General features: G+C 36.9%; 1 protein-coding gene across 3 annotated transcripts in view; it reads left to right on the top strand.

Moving 5' to 3' along the window:
- The window catches only part of LOC136032968 (DDB1- and CUL4-associated factor 1-like), an 81,394-nt gene continuing 71,443 nt past the window's right edge, over nt 1-9,951 (top strand). For 2 of the 3 annotated variants that reach the window (XM_065713465.1, XM_065713467.1), the window contains exon 1: nt 1-115. The gene's annotated coding sequence lies outside the window, so the exon portion shown is untranslated. The remainder of the gene's footprint in view (nt 116-9,951) is intronic. The other variant, XM_065713466.1, reaches the window with a different exon arrangement.

The raw sequence follows: 9,951 nt of genomic DNA, 5'->3' as shown, positions 1-9,951 counted from the left end.
GTGCCTGAATTTAAAAAAGAAATGAAAGAATTTCAAATGCTGTGCATGTGAGAAAAAATACAAAGGAATGAAGTTTTAGGAAAGGGAAGCTGTCGAAAAATTTCTTGTGAGTTAGGTAATCAAAGCATAATGTTCTTTTATGGAGATTTCCATCGGTTATAATTTCACATATAACTTTAAGCAGCATAGGTTTAGGTTAAACATTTGCTTTCTGGACAAAATTTATGTTGATGGCTTAAATAAAGCAATTATGCAAATCAAATTTGGGTGAAGTAAAATTTAAGGTTTATTGTTGCCCTTTAGGAAATATGTTAGTAGCGTAAAAGTAGTAGCTCAGGCCTACAATTGGATAGTTTAGATGAATAATTAAATTCTCAATTCAAGCCTAAACAAACAGAAACAGTCACAAAGAAGAGTATACCTAATGTTGGCTAAACATTCAAAAGTCCAGAGCATTGTTTGTGCTTCATTGAAAACAGATTATATCTCAAGCATGTTTTGTTGTTGTTCTAACATCAACAACAACATATATTTTATTTTTATCTTAAGGCTAATCAAGGATTACAAATAAGAGTTGTGCTAAGCTCTCCCCCCTCTCAAACTCTCTAAAAAGCTTGAATGAGATTGTGATTCATTTTTTGAACACTTGGGTTTGTATTTGTCAAAACAACAAGAACAAAAGAAAGAAAATCACATAATAATCAAGACTAATGAAATAAAATAATGCATAATGACTGATTGTTTAATATATTGTGAAATTAATTTGTGGAAGTCTTATCTTTTCTGTTTATACCACTACTACAACTAGTAACTCACTGCAGTACCAAACTGTCCGAGGCCAGTAAAGCTACACATGCTTGTCTTTCACCAAAACCTTTAAAAGCTGTACATATCATGGTAAAATTAGAGCAAACAGTATTACTGGCTTTCATATAAAGTGAATATACCACTTGATGCCTTTTTTATGCTCTTTACAAATATAATAATTGCTTCTACTGGAAATTTAGATTTAAGCACTTTTTGACCTCTTAAAAATGACCTATATATGGGGTCATTACAAATCTGTAATAGTTTAGAAACAAATTCAGGGGGGGTGGGGGTAAAGCATAGCATATATTAAATATGTAAACTAACCATTGCTGTTTTTTTTTTATGTGTTTGTGCTGTTACACTGGTGATTTCTCTTCTCATTAAAATTCAATGTGCACAGACACATAAAAAAAAAAAAAAATACAGCAATGGTTAGTTTACATATTTAATATATGCTATGCTTTACCCCCACCCCCCTGATGTGCAAATATATACCTTAAATTACCTTAAATCACAGCTTGGAGTGATATAAGGATTATCCATCCTTGTGATGCTCCATGAGAAAAAAAAAGAATTCATTTGGTGTAGATTGTGGCTGTTAGATTAGACTCTTGTGGAGGACTCTGCAGCTTCCCAATTGTAAAGGAACTCCTGGCAGAGCCATTCCCTATCAAGGTGGGACTTGAACATGTCAATTGAAGTAGCAGAAACTGTTTCTTCAGAGAGCTGGTTCCACATGTTGATGATTCTTTGGCTGAAGAAGTGGCTTCTATGTCTACTCGTGGAATGCTGCATGGAGAGCTTCAAAGAATGTCCTCTAGTACCAGAATGCAAGGGCTGTGCAAAGAGACCAGGAAGGGTATTTTTAGAGAGATTTTTTTGGTTAAAATAATGTCACCCCTTTTCCGTTGGTATGTCAGCATTGGCAGCTTCAAACGATGTAGTCTTTCTTTGTATGGAAATTTATTCATGTTGGTAACCATCTTAGTGGCATGACGCTGGACATCCTCAAGCAACTTCCTATCTTTTTTGAAGAAAGGGGCTGCCAATGACATTCCAACCTCCAGGCGTGGACGTACAAGCACCTTATATAACTTCATAAGAACTCTAGGGTGTCGGCTGGAGATGGTTCTTTTTATGATACCGAGGGTTTTATTTGCAGAAGATGAAACAGACTTAGCATGGCTGCTAAACTTTAATTGGTGATCTACAATAACCCCAAGATCTCTTTCATTGGAAACAGCAGAAAGGAAGTTGTCTTGAAGGAAATACTTATGATGCTTGTTATTTTTGCCAAAATGAATTACATGGCATTTGTCAACATTGAAAGTCAGAAGCCACATGTTAGCCCATCTTACTAGACTATCAAGATCTGTTTGAATTGATTGCTGGTCAGAGGGAGTTGCCGCATTTCCAACTAGTTTTGAGTCATCAGCGTAAAGGGTAATAAGATTTGAAAGAAGGGTGGGTAATTCGTTAATATAGAAGTTGAAAAGTGTTGGTCCAAGAATAGTGCCCTGGGGCACGCCACTTAATACAGTTGTGGGAGAAGAGAAATGAGGAGATCCTTGCAAATCAAAAACTCTGACACTCTGTGATCTTTCAGAAAGGAAGCCCATAATCCACTGTACAACACCTTTGTTGACACCTGCAGCCCTCAATTTGATTATGAGGAATTCATGACAAACTTTGTTGAATGCTTTGGACAGATCAAGAAGAATCATGTCGACAGGAAAACCCTCATCAAGCAGTGTAGTCACTAATTATATAGCCCAAATTTGTTTCTAAACTATGACAGATTTGTAATGACCCCATATATAGGTCATTTTTAAGAGGTCAAAAAGTGCTTAAAGCTGAATTTCTGTTAGATGAGATTATTATATTTGTAAAGAGCATAAAAAAAGGCATTGAGTGGTATATTCACTTTATATGAAAGCCAGTAATACTGTTTGCTCTAATTTTACCCATATCATTCCCTCCCAAGGCTTTCACTTTTCTTTAAATCCTTCCTTACAACATCTTCCCACCTTGTTTGGGGACAGCCTGTATTTGTTTTGGGCCTAGATTGCAAAAAAGAATTTTTGGTAAAATTCTAGTTAATTGACTTCTTGCTATCTCAGAAAGGGTTTAGGTTAGGAAAATGAAACTTTCAGGGATGGTTTTATAGGCTGAAACATGTCCCGGGAAGGTATTTTAAAGTACCCACCTCCACTCCTTCTCCCTCTAGAGGGCCCTGAAATTTGCCTACATGACAGGTCATATACCTATTGAAATTTTGACAAAACAACATTTTACCTTAATTTTCAGTTACCAGTTGCTTTTTCTCTGCCTTTAGTTCTGAAAAAGCAATTTCTGTTATTTGAGTAGAATTTTGAGCCATATCAATGTTTTTTTTTTCAAAATTTAGGAAATGTATAACACACATATTTTTGAAGGTCATCAAAGGTCAGGGCCCTCTAGTGGGAGAAGGAGTAGAGGTAGTTGCTTCAAAATACCTTCCTGGGACATACTTTAGTCTGTAGATTCATCCCTGAAAGCTTCATTTTCCTAACTTAAACCCTTTCTGAATCAGCAAGAAGGCAATTAACTAGAATTTTGCCAACTTTTTCTTAGCAATCTGTTATCCTTCAATTGCAGAACATGTCCTAGCCATCCCAATCTTTTTTGTATTATAGCCCTAGAAAGTGGGGTAGTCTCCATGTTGTCTGTTTTTTATTTTTATTTTTTGGGCTAAGTTGTTTCCATTTTTGGTCAAAAATGTAAACCTGTTTTTTTTTTAACTTTCTCTGATAAAGCTGAAGAAGAGACCAGTTGTCTTGTTAAAATATTGTTTGTTTTTTTTGTATCCCATATTTTTGGAGAGAGAGAGAGAGAGAAGGAGTAGAGGTAGGTACTTCAAAATACCTTCCCAGGACATACTTTGGCCTGTAGACCCATCCCTGAAAGTTTCATTTTCCTAACCTAACCCATATCTGAGATAGCAAGAAGTCAATCAACTAGGATTTTACCCAATATTTTACTAGTATGCCATCTGGCTACATATTCTGGATCCTTGACAATTCTATGCCCTCCACTTTGCACCTTAATTTATACTTTAGAATCTTCTCTTCTTCCCTTTCTTTCCTCTTCTTCTCATATGGTCTATTATTCAAATACGTTTTGTACAAACTCCACTTTTAACTAGTTTATGTTAATGAACTGTAAGTAAGGAGCAGCTTAGCTGAAGAGTAGCAAAAACTCTAAAAAAGGGAATTTTGATATGAGTAGATACATCAAAGGAATCAGCTTATTATGTTGATCCCAAATATAAAAGGTTCATCAAGTTTAGTGCTATCTGTCACAAGTTATGAGCCTAAGAAAATTTGCCTGATTTTCGAAAAAGGTGGGAAACCCCCCTAAAATCTATGGAACTATAATGAAAACAACACCATCAGATTTAGTATATCAGATAACCCTACTGTAGATATTTCAAGCTCCTGTATACAAGAATTTGGAATTTTGCATTTTTTTTTCAGCTGGAAGAAAAATCACAGACACATATTAATTTTTTTTCCACGGGTGATCATATCAAAATAACAGTCCTAGAATATTGGGAGAGGGTGCATTCAAAGAAAAATGAAGAGTTCTAGTGCCCTTTTTAAGTGACCAAAAAGATTGAAGGGCAACTAACCCCCCTCCCATGCTTCTTTTTTCCCTAAAGTTTTCAATCAAAACTTAGATAGTCATTCTGCTGAGTCATTCTCTGTAGTTGAATTATCCAATAACTATGTCTTTAAGGGTACCATGACCCCCCACAGTCCATGGGGAGAGGCCTGTAAGTTATGAAATTGGGCCATTGTTTATGTATATTATTTGTTATTGGGAAGTATATAGACATTTTGGGGCGGATTTTGTGCTTGGGGTGAGTTTCCATAGGGAGAATTTTCTGTAGGGAGGGAAATTTCCAGGGATGTAATTTCCAGGAGAAATTTGACACTCAGGAGATTTAACAGTTCCTATCTGAATTCTTTTTATTTGTCTTACTTTCTCTTTGCCAACTCAATTTTACATGTGAAAATATTCTGGGGAAATTATATGAGGGCTTTTTCAGTATATTTGGATTTTCAGGAAAAAATTTGCATGGAAGGGGGATTTCTGGAGTGATTGAGAAAATGATCAGAAATTAAAGTCTTTCAATTGAAAGTATGCTAAGGAGAATTTTTCAGGTAGAATTGTCTGCAAAAAATTTATGGGCAGGGGGATTTTCAGCAAGGAGGGAATTTTACAGGAGTTGGGGTGTATTTTATGTGGGAGGAATTTCTGGTGGAGGAGTTCCTCTTGAGGAGGGAAGTAATTTTTCATGCAGGGTGAACCATATTCATCATGCAGGGTGAACCATATTCATCATGCAGGGTGAGCCAGAATTATTTGAAAAATGATCAGTAATCAAATAAAAGAACAGTTTTTTTAACTGAAAGTAAGGTGTAACATTAAAACTCAAAATGAATGGAAATTGTTCTATCTATGAAAGAATTGCCCCCCCTCCTTAGTATCTTGCTCTTTACACTAAAATTTGACTGTTTGTCCTGATTTTTTTAAAGAACAGTTCTTGAAACACAAGGGCTGTTTAATTCAAATAGGAAGCTTTTTTTTGAAAGTGCTAGAAACTTCAACATGAAGAGCAAGGTATTGAGGAGGGGTGAAATCCTGGGCCCTTCTTGGTTGCTAAATGAATTTCTACATTTGATGATGCTCTTCTATCAACAAGACTTGATGTCCTGCACAAGTATTCTCAAGCCTATTACCTCCAGCTCAATATATGTTCATGTACATGAATATAATACTATAATAAAATAATAGAATACAACAAAATAAATAAAGAACTAAATTTTTTTTCACTAAAAACCAATCTAACCACATTTCCCTTCCAAAATTTATTGTCCTTGTTAATGTCCCATTTGGTCAAACCTATTTACCGTGAAAGTTTTATGCTGGTCAGAGAAAAAACAATGTTTGGTCATTTTTGGGTTTCAACAATTGATACAACCCTCTTTTTTCACATAATTCTTTCCTTTTTTAGGTTTGTTTGCCCCAAGCATAAATGCCTTGTAAGTTGCTAGATGATTGCAGCATAGATAAATTTACACGTATTTTCAGTGTCACAAATCAATACAACTATTGTTTTGATAGCTTTTGTCTTCATTGAGGTTTTCTTGTCCCTGTTTACATGCCCTATAAGTCTTAAGCCAATCTGACAGTAAAATTTGTTGGTCCAGGAAGGTGCCATTTATAGGTACAACCAACTTTCAAAATACTTTCATCATGGTATACCCTTACTACATGTTCTAAAAGTTGGTAACCTATCAGAGACAAAGAAAAAAAGAAGATGAAAAAAAAAACAAAAAAAAAACTGGGCCAATTTTCAGGTACTACAAAACAATGAAGCCAAAAGCAGCCTTGTGAAAGTGTACTTGGGAATTCAATGATCTGCCCTTCTGACCAAATCGTTTACCTTGGTATTCCCATAGGGAATACCATTTCTCACGCTCTTATCTCCTAACAGAAGGCATCAAACACTGCAGGTCAGCTTTATATGCTTCCCTAGTCTCTGGTAAGCTTCATTTCAATTGCTGCCATCTTACAATGCTGTACAACACTATTGCTCTCCCCCACATCCTCTACATTGTACCCTTCTGGAAGGTTCTTATAAATGCTTATAAATTGAAAATCCACTCCACTTTCTTCCATTTCACAAAATATCTACTGAGATATCCAATTTGGATATACAATTCAAAACTCATCAATAGCCTTCACATTGCAGGTCCTTTAGCTGTTGCTAAACTTATGGAGAAGCACAGCCAAAAGATTTCAAGACACTTGGAGCCAATTTCTTTAATTCTAGCTACTCTGTCATAGTTGTATAGTGATATTTTGCTTTTGTTTTTTGTTTTTATGGCACTTGGTATCTACCAAGTGACATATAGCAATAGCAAATTCTGTTGGTCAGTCTGTCTGTCTGTCCTGGTTTTACTACTTTAGGCACTTCCAGGTAAGCTAGGACAATGAAATTTGGCAGGTGTATCAGGAACCAGACCAGATTAAATCAGGAATTGTTGTTTCCTCAATTCAACCATCTGGGGGGGGGGGAGTGGGGGACAGTTAAATTGGAAAAACTAGAAAAAATGAGGTATTTTTAAGTTACAAACGGAAGATCAGATCTTATTGAATTTAAAGCTCTCATTTTAAATTCTTGCCAGATCTGGTGACATTGGGGGGAGTTGGGGGGGGGAACCTAAAATCTTGGAAAAGCTTAGAGTGGAGGGATCTGGATGAAACTTGGTGAGAAAAATAAGCACACGTCCTATATGCGTGATTGACATAGCCAGAACGGATCCGCTCTCTTTGGGGGAGTTGGGGGGGGGGGGGAGACTTAATTCTGAAAAATTAGAAAAATGAGGTATTTTTAACTTACAAAGGAGTGATTGCATCTTAATGAAATTAGATGTTTGGAAGGATATCGTGTCTCAGAGCTCTTATTTTAAATCCTGACCGGATCCAGTGACATTGGGGGGAGTTGGTGGGGGACCTAAAATCTTGAAAAACGCTTAGAGTGGAGGGATTGGGATGAAACTTGGTGGGAAAAATAATCACAAGTCCTAGATACTTGATTGAAATAACCGGAACGGATCCGCTCTCTTTGGGGGAGTTGGGGGAGGTGGGTTAATTCTGAAAAATGGAAAAAATGAGGTATTTTTAACTTACAAAGGAGTGATTGGATCTTAACGAAATTTGATATTTGGAAGGACATCGTGTCTCAGAGCTCTTTTTTAAATCCCGACCGGATCCAGTGACATTGGGGTGAGTTGGGGGGGGGGACCTAAAATCTTGGAAAACACTTAAAGTGGAGGGATCGGGATGAAAATGGGTGGGAAAAATAAGCACAAGTTCTAGATACGTGATTGACAGAAACGAAACGGATCCGCTCTCTTTGGGGGAGTTCGGGGAGGGGGAGGGTTTTTCTAAAAATTAGAAAAAATGAGGTATTTTTAACTTACCAAGGAGTAATCGGATCTTAATGAAATTTTATATTTAGAAGGACCTCGCAACTCAGATCTCTTATTTTAAATCCCGACTGGATCCAGTGTCATTGGGGGGGGGGGGGATTGGAAATCTTGGAAAACGCTTAAAGTGGAGAGATCAGGATGAAACTTGGTGGGAAGAATAAGCACAAGTCCAAGATACGTGACTGACATAACCGGACCGTATCCGCTCTCTTTGGTGGAGTTGGGTTGGGAGTAATTTGGGAAAATTAGAAAAACTGAGGTATTTGTAAATTACAAACGGGTGATCAGATCTTAATGAAATTTGATATTTAGAAGAATCTTGTGCTTTACAACTCTTATTTTAAATCCCGACCAAATCCGGGGACATTGGGGGAGTTGGAGGGGGAAACCAGAATTTTAGGAAAATGTGAAAATTGAGGTATCTTTATTTGATGAATGGGTGATTGGATCTTAATGAAACTTGATATATAGAAGAATCTTATGTCTCAGGTGTTCCATTTTCAATCCGAATCGGATCCGGGGACACAGAGGGTTGGAGGGGGGAAACAGAAATCCTGGAAACCAGAAATCTTGGAAAATGCTTAGAGTGGAGAGATCGAGATGAAACTGGATGGGAAGAATAAACACAAGTTATAAATACTTGATCGACATAATTGTAACGGATCCGTTCTCTTTCGGGGCGCTGGGGGTTGTTAATTTGGAAAAATTAGAAAAATCGAGGTATTTTTAACTTAAGAATGGGTGACCAGATCTTAATGAAATTTCATATTAAGAAGGAACTCATGTCTCCTGAGAAGGAACTCATGTCCTGGTGCTTCTGGACGTGCTAGGACGATGAAAATTGGTAGGCGTGTCAGGGAGCTGCACAAATTGACTTGTAATCAAAAGTCATTTTCCTTGATTCGACCATCTGGAAGGGGTGCTGAAGGGAGAGGAAAAATTAGGAAAATTTGGTTATTTTTAGCTTACTAGTAGGTGATCGGATTTTTATGAATTTTGATATTTAGAAGGACCTCGTGACTCAGAGCTCTTGTTTTAAATCCTGATCGGCATTAAGCCTCTGATTTTCCTTTTAAAGCAATCTATTGATTCTTAGAATTTTGCTTGAGCTCTTAGCTCTTGAATTAAAACGGAATAGTTGTGGGCATCAAGCCATGACTAATTGTAGAAAAAGCCAAGACAGATAATAAAATTGAGTTAGAAGAAAAACCTGGCATTCATCCCCCTCCCCTTCATTGCCAACGTTACCATCTCCCATTTATGCTACACCTCTCATGTCGCTCCACAATGACGAAATTGAGTCAAGCTGTTGAGGTTCTTTCTGAGGATTCACAGTTCATCACGCTAGGTTGAGCAAATATATTTGAAAATTAGCAAACATATTTGCTAGTGGGAGTTTTTCAGGTTATTTACGCTTGGCTCTTCCATTATAATGGAAAATTTCCATTATAATGGAAGTTGTCCATTATAATGGATAGTTGGGAATTATAGTGGATAGTACGTTGGGAGAGTGGCAAATATATTGGAAAGTTGGACTTATACTGAAAAACTGATTTAAATGCCTGCCAAGAGTTTTTCTCTTTGTTTTTCTCTTTATAGTGCTCCGTCGTTTTCTTTTTGTATGAAGACAGGATTTCAATAAATATTAATAATAGTAAATGCATTGTTAGCTACCCCCATCCCCTCACAAAATTTGTTGTTCCCCTGTCCCTCCCCTTTTATTCTCCTGCACTACACGAGAGTTTAAGCTACATCCCCCAAGCTCTATAGACATGCTACAGATATGGTATTTTGGTTACACCAATGTACATAGTGTCCTTTGGTTAGGTTTATTCTCTTCCCCAGATGGTAGTTCAGTGTCCACGTTCCTCCCCTTCAATGCTCCCTGAAAGTTTCAACTTGATACTTCAAGCTGTTCCCCAGGAAAAATATATTGTCTTTTGGTTTACCTTGTTTCTAAGCGATGCATAGATTATAAGTTCTGTGATAGCTCATAGTTCAAAAATGTTTTGGGAGATCTAAGACCAAAGACTGTTTGTTCCCTTCACCATCCCCAAACACAAAATTTGAAGTTTCCTTGCCCCAATCCTCCATTCCA

The sequence above is a fragment of the Artemia franciscana genome, chromosome 11 (assembly GCF_032884065.1).
Source record: "Artemia franciscana chromosome 11, ASM3288406v1, whole genome shotgun sequence".
In the NCBI taxonomy this organism is placed as follows: domain Eukaryota; kingdom Metazoa; phylum Arthropoda; class Branchiopoda; order Anostraca; family Artemiidae; genus Artemia; species Artemia franciscana.
The sequence above is the reverse complement of the archived record's forward strand: the minus strand, read 5'-3'. Positions and strand labels throughout refer to the sequence as shown.